This window comes from Homarus americanus, unplaced genomic scaffold, assembly GCF_018991925.1.
Source record: "Homarus americanus isolate GMGI-L3 unplaced genomic scaffold, GMGI_Hamer_2.0 scaffold49667, whole genome shotgun sequence".
NCBI classification, from domain to species: Eukaryota; Metazoa; Arthropoda; class Malacostraca; order Decapoda; family Nephropidae; genus Homarus; species Homarus americanus.
The window spans coordinates 2,757,582-2,769,503 of NW_024738608.1; the positions used below are offsets into that span (position 1 = coordinate 2,757,582).

The window sequence follows — 11,922 nt, forward strand, 5'->3', positions numbered from 1 at the left end:
TGGGAAACCTCGTCGTTCTGTTCTACTTCCCCCTGGCGGCAGCAGCTGGCATGGTTCACATCCCGTGCGGTAACGGTGCCCCCCGCCACCCCTGGTTCTGCCACCCTTATGGTCCGCGCTGCACCTCCCCCACACTCACCAGGAGTAAAAATAATCTCGTTGTGAGATAAGCAGATATTTACTCTCTTGGTTGTGGAGGGTGAAATGGAGCAGCAGGTAGGTAGATACAGGGTATGTGGGTCGCCGGCGCGGATACGGGGCGGCTCTGCAACTTTCTAGCAACTTTCTTGCGCGGTATGTGAGATTAGAGGGCCAAAGTGGGCATGCCGTAACTCGTATTTTGACTGTTTTTACTTTTGTGCATAATAGCAATACGCTGGAGAAGTAAGTAATGGGGTTACTGACCGCTGCAAGACGGGGGAAGAGGAGGAGGAGGGAGACTCAGAAAGTGGGGAGGAGAGGAAGGGGTGCGACGGAGGTGGGCGGGGGGGAAGAAGAAGTAGGTCGGCCGTGGTGTGGCCTCCACCTGCTGTCGCAGTGGTGAACATTCAGTCGGTCGCAAGCCTGGGTGGTGGTTGGGCGTTGAGCCACTGCTCTCCTCACAGTCGGGGTTGTCGGTGCTGACTCAGCTGTAGCCTGCAATGCTAACATTGTCTGTTTGATCTTAGTGTTAGCTTAAGCCTTGTGGAAACATGGAGAAGACAGAAGCTACGGCTTATATACGTAGATAGTGGAGCAAATAACCAACGAATGCAAAGTGTAACTTTCATTTCACCACTTGTTTACTGGCAATAATGGAGGAATTGTGAGAAGCATCGACCAATAAGAAAAATCTTGTCCCTGGAGTTAGAATGCCAGGGGCGAGCGTCTCCAACTGGTGGAAGATTTCAATGCTGCCTTGATGAATAATCCAAGCCTCGCTCGCCGTATGGTAAGATGTCCGGGCTTAGGGGATGCCCATCAATGGTTTTGTCTTTTAAGAACACAATTTTGATGAACTGTTTGTGAAATACGGAACAGCTGTTGAAAGTGTTTGTGAAACGTACAAGAATCAAATGTGTTTGGATCTATATTATAGTGGTGTAAATACTCTTGAAATCTAGTGGTTTAGTGCATTCGCTTGTATATGGTTATTAAACCTTTACTGCTTTATGCAAAGTGATAGCTAATACCCACTTTTGATTTACTGTGGATTATGGTATACTGTTGTTGATGTTATGTTATGAGAGGGACTTCTAGAGTGTTAGTTAACGTACACTTTGCTATCGTGTTATTTGATATCCGGTGACATTTTGTATTCTGGTGTGGTGACTATGTACTGTTTGGTATGTTTATTGGTGTGAAATAACATTTTATTAATAAAATGTTTTGTACATTGACAGTTAACTTGGTATTTGTGAATGGTGTTGGTTGAGCATGCTACTATCATACATCGTAATAATCAGTTCACATACTGATGAACATTGTTGAGTTACACATGTTGGTGTACCGTACTAAGTAACATATACACACTTGTCATGTACTGGTTATCCTCACTGTTGTCTTGTTGAAATAAATATTCCTGTGTATTGCATTGTACAGTGTTCAGTGGCACTTATTGTTGAAAGAATATATTTATAGTAATTTCCGATACTCTTCTTGTTGACAGTAGTGTGCTCATTCTTAGTGCTACTCCACATTGTGGTGAACGGATGAGTAGTGGTGGGCGCCTCAAAGTTACAATGGTCAGAGGTTGTTAACAGACACTTCTGTAGTCTAAATTTCGCAGTTTTAGTTTGCTTCCAGATTCTTCAAAAGTTTTAGGCCGATTTCAATCAGACTTGGAATATCCTTTCTTCTGCCAACCCCCCCCCCCTCCCCTCCCCGTGCATTTCTCTAAGGACTGGGCGCAAATGAAAAAAAAAATCGGGGATTCATCATATGTGCGCCAGTTTGGTTATTTTGGAAGGCAGCACGCGTTTTGCTGCAGATGTATGTATGCCTGCTGAGGCCTTCATCTGTTCCCGACCGTACAAATGGCACCACCTCACATGGGTACGTAAATGCAATAGTGTGAGTGTGTTATTTGCTCGTTTCACACTTAAGCATTTACTCTGAAAAAATGCCTGTAGTTGACGTATTCAAGAATTTTTTTATTTGCATACATACATGTCGTTAATGTAACGATTGCTTATACTAGAAATACTGTAGTAGCTAATAGTGATTCTGGATGTTATATTTCTGTATCCGGTATAAAATCCAATCACAGCTTCCACGACACTGAATGAATCACACGAAAAAGCTTGCTAGTTTGGTATTTTCTTAATATTTCAGAACAGAGCTGCGGTACCATGTATGTTTTCACAAACTTTCTGTAATCGGTACACCAGTTCCAGAATAAGATGAACCATAAAGAATCATCTGGTTACGCCACCCTTAACACTCCTGAAGGAGAATTGACGAGTAGTCTGAGGTACGCGTTACGTGTGTTTAATAAAAAAAAATATCTCAACATTACAAATTTCTTTTCTTATTGGCTTAATTGTGCCAGAATGCAAAAATATTTTGACCTGTATATTGCCCGAGGGCATCAGGTGTGAAGTTGGCCGGTTATGTGTAGAGTTGATGGACCTCAAGAGACAGGAAGGGAGGGGTGGTATGGTGAGTGCCGTGTGGAAGTATTGTGTTGCAGCCTCGTATTGTGAACGTTGTGTGTGTTTGTTGCAGTCAGGCATGGTGGTGCCCATGTCGTTACTCAGCAGTTATTTTTTTCTCTCATGAGGACAAATAACTGGTTTGAGTGAGCGGATGATGGTTTCAAGAGTGTGTGTGTGATGGGCGGGAGGTGGATAACAAGGCGTGGACAAGTAGCAGATAGACCACTTAAGTGGATGACGAAATTTTGGATGAATGAGGGCAGTGAGGTGGATAATACCGTGGATGCTGGCAGCTATATGGATGACTAGGTGTGAATGAGAGGTAAGGTGAATGACAAGATATGGATGGGAATGGTGGAAGGAACGACGAAGTGGGTGAGGACAGTGAAATGGGTGACGATGTCTGGATGAAAAAAAAAACGAGGTTGTCAAACAGTCACAGTGGTTGAGTATAGCCTCCCCAAGTATGCATGACCTACATATATTTACAATAGATACTTGTATCACTTTTGACCCTGAATTGTGTCATAAATTTACCTACATGTAGGCAATGAAGTATTGTGGTATTAGATAGGGCAGAATGGTACCTGTCAGTAGGGGGGAGATGTGAAACTTTTTTGTGTGCGTTGTGTGAATGGCTTGTGTAATAATTATATTCGGTGCTTGTTTTATAGAAAATTGTGTATCATTGACCATCAACCTATTAATATCTTTAATGTCGTATATTTTGTGTATATTGCAGTCGGTTATGGACTGACCCATAGTTTGATCTCACAATGATTGTTCCACAGCCTTGACTACCAGTTGTTGCGAAATGGACCAGAGCACAATGGACGCTACAGAGAGTAATATGGAGAGCCAGAAATCCGGAACACTCTCCACCTAGTTACTATCTACGCACGGACTCCACGATCTTCAGGCAACCGTACAGATGACGCCAAGCTATTTCCCCCATTCTGCCTAACTGGTCACTTGGAATCCAGCTCATTTATTTGATTGGTTTGTTGGTATAGCGAAAAAGGTGAAGATAAAGGAGGTACAGTTGCCAGCAAAAGTCCTCCCACAAACTTGCTACGCAGGGCTGTGGGAGAACTTTTGCTGGCAACTGTACGTCTGTAGCCACAGCTCTGGTGGGGTCACTTTGACTGCGTCACGCTCAGCTGATCCCGAGAACTCGCACTACTTTGTCTAACGCCAGTTTTAGCGCCATTTTGGTGGCTCCATTGTTTACGTCGGGTTAGTCTTGCGTGACCTTCTATCCTTCTTTGTGTAAAGTAAATGTTTTTTTTGGTGTAAATTGTGAGTATTCATGTTAGGAAAATAAGGATGGAGATTTTTTGACGTTTCGAAGCTAACATAGCTTACATCGTGTGAAGTGATTATAAGGTAATCGACTAATGGCTAATGGGTGAAACAGTAAACATTGTGTACTCCGCAGTCATCTAGTGAGACGTCATCTAAATCTGTGATTGAGGATCGTCGCAAGACCAAGTGACAGGGTAGTCAAATTTGTGTAAAACTTCATATTCCAGGTTATTGTTGAATAGCTTTCGAAATACATTGTTTCACTTCACTAATGCAAACAACATATAATTACAAACGAATATGTATTAGGATAATAGGGCTAGTTTTACCACAGTTTTGGTGCTGAATATTTGGGTGGTGGGCGTGTGGCAGAGGGTGGCGGGCGCGGCAGCTAGCCAGGCTGGCCGCCGCACTACTACTAAAAAAGTAGCTCATGGTCTTAGAGCACTAGTTTTTGTGGCTATAGTCAAGGAGCGTGGCTTACTAGAGGCCATTGGCGAAGTTTCACCCCTCACTATTCCCTTTCATGTTTGTATTTGAGAATTAACTAACGTGTGTAGAGTGTTGCAGCGGTGTGTGAGTGTCGGTGGCCGGGGTGTGGGTCTTAGTGGAAACAGTGGGAGCGTGCGGTGGAGGGCCCTACTGGCCTGCTAAGTCCCAAGCCTCGCCCACCCACCGCAGCCACCACACCCTCCTAGACTTACGTTGTGGCTCTGCTACTCCTATCCACCTATCCGCGTCCCGCTCACCTCCCTCCTGCTGTTTATACTGCGCCTTCACCTCTTTTTTTTTAATTCTTATCTCCAACAGTCGGACTTTTGTTGACACTGGATACTTTTCAAAGGCGAAAATATTACAGACGACCTTCTTATTACAAACATATTACAACTGAAAAATTTCTAAATACATAAACATACAGACAAGCTACTATACACCTGGAATTGACTGTCTGGAGTATAAACCACCCATTGGTAGAATTCACAGCACATCTACAGTGCGGACAGCGTAACCAAATATCCCTCTCACTTAAGCACACTACCCAAATCCATCACGTATTAGTCACTGCAGGCATGTGTAGGGACAGGTGTAAGGTAAACGGACAGGGGACGACCGTGGTGCCGCTGCCACTGACCCTGTCCAAGGTTATCGTACACAACATCCTGGGCTTCTAACCCACTTTATGGTGGAACTTGCCTTAACCCTTCACCCTTTCAAAACAAGTCTATATTGCTTTCATCATGATACTTGTTGCTAAAGTTTACCATGACATATATACACTATACCGTGTGCTAACCCTGACTTACTTGTTGGCTAATGTTTGACTCAACATCTCTTTGTAATACTGTTAAGCCATTGGCTTTTTAACCGCCCGAAATAAAAAGAATACTTAGATATCGGTAAATACATACCAGTTTTCAGTAATTTATAGTTTACCCAAACAGAATCTGCTCAAACACACGTGAGAAGGGTGTTATCCAGTGTGACCCTACCGAACACCACAGGTTTCCCGGTCCCCAGTTTCCTCCTGTACTTACACTGAATAAACCTCCCAAACGGCCAGTAAGCTGATAAGTGGCGAATATGATTAAAAAAATACCTGGTCATTCTTGATCGTTGCATGATAAATGTTTCTAAGTTATCACACTAGTGAGATTTTTTTATATCATACTGATATCTAAAACTAAAGTATTACCTCATCGTGACATCAAACCACGAGAGGACTCATCCTAGCCAGTTGGGGCTGGAAGCTGAACTCTGACATTCAAGCGCGCGCGAGACACTTTCAGACCGTGACCTCCACCAGCAAACATTTCCTCCCACATCCTGTCTGCCTCGATCACTTACGGATTCTAACTTAACCTCCATTAATTGCTGAGCCTAACTCAACCTCCAACACCTATAGATGTTAATTTCAAACAGTTAATGGGTTTTACTAAAAACTTAATGAACTCAATCTCAGACACTCAATGAGCTTAACTCAACCTCCAACATTTATTGAACCCAACTTAAAAACGCTTAACTCGCCCTCTTGCGCTTATTGAGCTTCAGTTTACATTAAGGAGACTAACTTACCTTCCAACACTTAATGTAGGCATCTCTGACTTATTTGGTGTCATTGACTATTCTTGACAAAACAGAATATGAACAAGCTCTTACAACTGATATTCTTAACACATTTCTGACTTGCAATCAACACGCTCTTGTAATTTTCTCTATTCAACATAACAAGCTGATGTATGAGTTTTGTTTACGCTTATAATTTTTTAATATAAGTTATGACACTTTTATACGGAATGTGACTTGAGAGAAAGTTATTTGGGCAATATTTCCCAGGGGGATGAACATTACAGCACAGGAAAGTTTTCAAATTTTCCCTTCTGTTCTATGTTCTCGTGAATTTGCTGGTGTGTAAGCTTATGGCAGTATTAGTGTATGTTGTAGTGACAGTTGCTTTTTTTTACGACAATTGCCGTACATCCCAGTGACATTTCTTAATTTGTTCTCACGACTCATTAGCTGTATTCTCTAATGCTCATTGTTTAATGTTTTCGTGGCACGGCTACAATAGATTCTGAAGACCTACGTATTTTGAAATGACACGGTTGGTGTGATGAAACTCACAGTCACGTTTATTTGGATGACATTACTGTGTATTCTATTGACTCACAAGGCTACAGAGCTGGAGTTGTTTGGGTTTTTCACACACACACACACATACACACACACACGCGCGCTAAAAAGTATCTTAAACATCAGATTGACAGCTCCTGGTGTACAATGAACAATCCCAACGTGACATCTGATGTACAATGAACACTCCCAGCACCAACTTGACATCAACTGGTGTACAATGAATGATCCTATCACCAACTTGACAGCTACTGGTGTACAATGAACAATCCTAACTTGACATCTGGTATACAATGAACAATCCCATCACCAACTTGACATCTGGTGTACAGTGAACAATCCCAAAACCAACTTGACAGCTCCTGGTATACAATGGACAATCCCAGCACCAACTTGACAACTCCTGGTGTACGATGGACACCCCTGACAGCTCTTCTGACAAAGGTCTGTCCTGGCACCACCCACCTGACCTCTGAACGCTGTAGCAAACTTGGGGTTTCTAAGAGGCATCCCTTGCAACTTTAGACTGCAATGCCCTTGGAAATCCCAAATATGCTCGGCCTAGCGACTAGGATGTGAACTCTTACTCTTGACTGACATGTTGAAGACGTGTTTGTGGACAGGTCACCGACCCCTCTTGGACCCGTGTGACCTCGGCAGTGCAGCAAAGGGAGGGAGGGCATTCAGGTCAGTGACTCGGGGGCTTTCCCATCTTATTTTTTTTGTTACCTTGAGGAACAAAATGTTGATACTAAACATAATCTCACCCAAGATAGGTTTGTTACTAATAATTTAATTGCAATTTATTTTTTTATGTTTGTTTAGGAATCCTAACTTCATTCTGATTAAAGTCCATACTTTGTTTATATGCTGTACAGTACAGTACTCCTAAAAACTTTACTTCTGACACTGTATGATATAATGTGATGGAGGATTATTAAACTTATACCTTCATAACCTGACAGCTGATTTATAAGGTAATAGTACTGCTCATATTATTTAGTTGTTTCTCTGGCCCATAAATATTTGTCTAATTGCACATTACTGCTGGTTATTTAACTTATTATCCTGTTAAATATTTCCGGCTAATACCAGTATTACATTGATGTTCTTGCAGGTGATCACAAACCAAATTTCTTATCATTTAGAGCTTTGATTATGTATTCTCTCTCTCTCTCCCTCTCTCTTTCCCATAGTTTTTCTCTTCCTCATCATTTGGATGAGGGAAGGAGTTGGTTTGTACTTTTACAGGTGTCAGGGCCTGGAGAACAGTGATGAGACTCCCTGAAAAACAGTTATGACAACGATGAGGAGACTACCTGGAGAACACGAAAGCGAACCACTGAAGAACAATGAGGAGACTATCTGTAGAACAAAAAAGAACTCCCGAAGAATGAGGAGACTACCTGAAGAACCCCTGAAGAACAATGAGGAGACTACCTGGAGATCAAGAAAGAGAACCCCTAAAGAACAATGAGGAGACTACCTGGAGAAACAATCTGGAGAACAATGAGAACACCGAGAGGACACGAAAAAATACAAAATAATGTCACAGCAAAATCACAGGTTCATATTTATCTATTATTTTGACACGTTACAGAAGCTGAGAGATAATTTAACTTCGAAATAATGGTTTATATAATATGGACTAAAATGGGTTGAACCTATCATTTTGTTATTCATGGAGACTCGATTTTCATGGAATTATGAAAGAGAAATGCCCGTGTGTACTGTAAGAATTGAGGATTTTCACAAATAACTACATTTTAAACAGTCTTTGAGAAAGTGACCTGAGTACCTGTGTACCAACAACCTAAAATAAAGAAAAAGAAACGTATCAACGTATTTTTTATCAGTTGGAGTGGTGTTGCAAGTTCATTATAGTAAATTAATTATACTCAGATTTACTGATCTCCATTAAGTGTACTGTGCTGGATTTGCCTTTGTTGTTCTTTATAATCAATTTCATCATAATTTAAAAAAATATGTACTTAATACTTTGCCACAGTACATAACTGAACACTGGACAATGAAGGTTGTAAAAAAAAACAGACTACCTAAACGGCAGGTAAACTCATATTTGTCGAAAATAAAAAAATTATGTATTTATCACCCTGTCTCAGAAGATTAGTAAAATACTGTATGACCGCTTAACCTGTGTACTACCACAAGCTTCATATATTGTACATTCTTGTTTTGCTTGTACAATATACGCATGATATATAATGCGTAACAGTCATATAGGCCTATAATAATAAGTTGACTGATTTTTATCCAAGGCAATAAAGTAAACATGACTATTGTCTGTTAATAGTTTATGTATATAAAATCATCAATAAAGCATTGTTTATGCAGCATTATCAGTTGGTGACAGTAAATATTTTTCCATACATGTTTTGTTATTTCCCTTATTTACATGTTTAAAGCATTAGATATCTGGAGTAAAATTTTATTTATAGGAGTGTAAGTAGGAAAATTATAGCATACCGTACATAAAGATGTCTAGAAAGCATTGATGAATATGAAAGATAAACAATGAAAATCAGTTGCCATTTACTGTATATAAATCATAAATGAGGGATACTTTAACAATGAACACCGAAGTTAAGGGAATATTTAAGACCTTGTGAAATTTTAACTTTATCCTGTCCACCACTGGTTAACACTAGCTGGTCAGTCATTTCTCTGTTACACACTGTTGGCAATTACTGTACTGTGAATGCACTGAATCAGGATGTATCTGAATCGGCGCCAATATTGGTCAAGTTTGACCTTAAATGAGCTCACACTCGGTACTGTTGCAACATTTACTGACAGAAAATTTCAAAAGTTCACAATTCTCACTCTAAAAAAGTTACCGTTGACAATTTTCTGCACTTGCCTTCTGGTTGGGAGGACGTCCGTTAGTTCCAGATATGAGCAGTTTACGGAGTAATGTCCTCTGGTACTGTATGCACAAACTTTTATTAAATATCCCCTTGTCGATCTTATACTATAAGCTAGGCAGCTGCAGGCATTTTAATTTCATTTAGTATCTTAGGTGCCATAGTGCAGGCACCAAGCTGGTGGTCCCTTTTCAGACGTACTCAATCAACTGAGAGTAGCATACCTTGGGGACCAGACGAGATGACATTACAGTACCAAGTGGGGGGGGGGGGTACCCCATTTTTGAAGAGCGTTATGAGTTACGAACCATAAAGGTGTGTTAAAGGCAGGATCTTAGTACCCTACCCCGTTTTTGTTTTTGCCTGTATTTTTTAGTCGATTTGACCAGGGACAAATGACAAAGCCATGAGATACTGTACTTATTTCCAGTAGAGTCCTTATGGTAGCGGCATCTAGTGTTCTTAAGACCAAACCGGTCACCCACCCAAGTACTAACCAGACCCAATGTTACCTAATTAAAACTTCGCTGACTGGACAAGAAGCGGTGTTTCCAACATGATACTACTACTACTTTTATAAAGAACACATTCCTGGAAGAGAAAATATGAAGTGCACTTTGTAGGTATACAGTATACTTGATAACAGAATGCATCAGCTAGAATTAGTAAATGTGGGGTTGAACATAAGAACATAAGAATGGAGGAAACTGCAGCGGGCCTATTGGCCCATACTGGGCAGTCCCGTTTACACCCAACCCCTATTGCTCATATGAGCATCCAACCTATGTTTGAAGCAATTCAGCGTATTCGAGTTAATGATGATATTTGGTAACTTGTTCCACTCATCCACCACTCTGTTTCCAAACCAGTGTTTACCTATTTCACGCCTAAATCTAAATTTGTCCAATTTAAAACCATTGTTACGAGTTCGCTCCTGGTTGGATAATTTGAGTACCTTTGTAATGTCCCCTTTGTTTAGCCCTGCCTTCCACTGAAACACCTCTATCAGGTCGCCCCTCGCTCTACGTCTCTCAAGGGAGTGCAGATTAAGATGCTTTAACCTGTCTCTATACTCAAGGTTCCTAATGCCCGGGATTAGTCTTGTCATTCTCCTCTGAATTCTTTCCAAGGATTCTATATCCATTCTGTAATACGGTGACCAGAACTGAACTGCATAATCCAGGTGTGGTCTCACAAGAGCAAGATACAGTTTTAGGATGACCTCGCTAGTCTTGTAACTAACACTCCTTTGTATGAACCCAAGTACTTTATTAGCCTTGTTACGAGCAAAAACACATTGTTTACTTGGCTTAAGGTTCCTACTTATCATTACTCCTAAATCTCTCTCGCAGTCGGATTTCTCTATGGCATCGTTGTTCATCTGGTATCTGGTTTCCCTGTTTACATTTCCTATACTGAGTACTTTACATTTGTCGATGTTGAATGTCATCTGCCATTTTTCAGACCATTCGAAAAATTTGTTTAGATCCTCCTGTAGTTTTGCCGAGTCCTCGTCAGATTTGATAACACGTCCTATTTTAGTATCATCAGCAAATTTACTTATGTTGCTGTCTATGCCGAAGCACTTAAGAACTTAACATTTTGGGTAATTCAGCCCTGGGAAGTGGTACTGGTAAAGTGTTAATACCTGTACAGTTAAACAACACTGGGTCTGGTTAATACTTGGATGGGTGACCACCTGCCCTAAGGAATACCAGCTAGCATAAGGACTCTATCGGAAATAAGTATCTCGTAGTTTTGTCAGCTGTCCTTGGTCAAATTGACGAAATATCAATTATTGACGCAATACCTGTCAGTGTTCATCTCTGTCCCAGCCGTGGAATTACAGTGTACAATACTATACTATTGATATATATATATATATATATATATATATATATATATATATATATATATATATATATATATATATATATATATGTGTGTGTGTGTGTGTGTGTGTGCTGATAACCACAAGGAAAAAGAAAACACGAAGTTCCCAAGCGCTTTCGTGTAATTCACCCCTGAAGATGTAATTCACATCTTCAGGGGTGAGTACAGACTAAAATAGAAGTGCAGAACAAGTTATATATATATACAGAGGAGGATTAGAACAAGTCCACAGAGGTCAAGTATAGGTAATGACCCTACTAATCTTTACAAAAGCACCGCAGCGGTCAGTAGTCAGGTCAGAGGGAAAACTGACCCAACCTTCTCACCTGGTTACAAATCTTCTTAATTACAAAATTGTCCAATTTGTACATATCGTTACTCAAATTCATGGTAACGGATTCGGTATGTTTAATGAGACTAGATTCTTTGATGTTCCTACTGTCAATTGAATTACAAGGTAATATTGAGGAGGCATAATGCCTTGGGAACTTCGTGTTTTTTCTTTCCTTGTGGTGATCAGCGTATACCTGGATCACGCGCACCCACAGTGATTTACTTGCATATATATATAT

General features: G+C 40.6%; 1 long non-coding RNA gene across 1 annotated transcript; it reads left to right on the forward strand.

The window, feature by feature from the left end:
- The first annotated feature begins 489 nt into the window (after window positions 1–489).
- On the forward strand, window positions 490–8,962 carry LOC121874114. Its single transcript, XR_006090369.1, has 2 exons — window positions 490–931; window positions 3,428–8,962. It is a non-coding gene; the product is annotated as an uncharacterized LOC121874114 (long non-coding RNA).
- The last annotated feature ends 2,960 nt before the right edge of the window (window positions 8,963–11,922 follow it).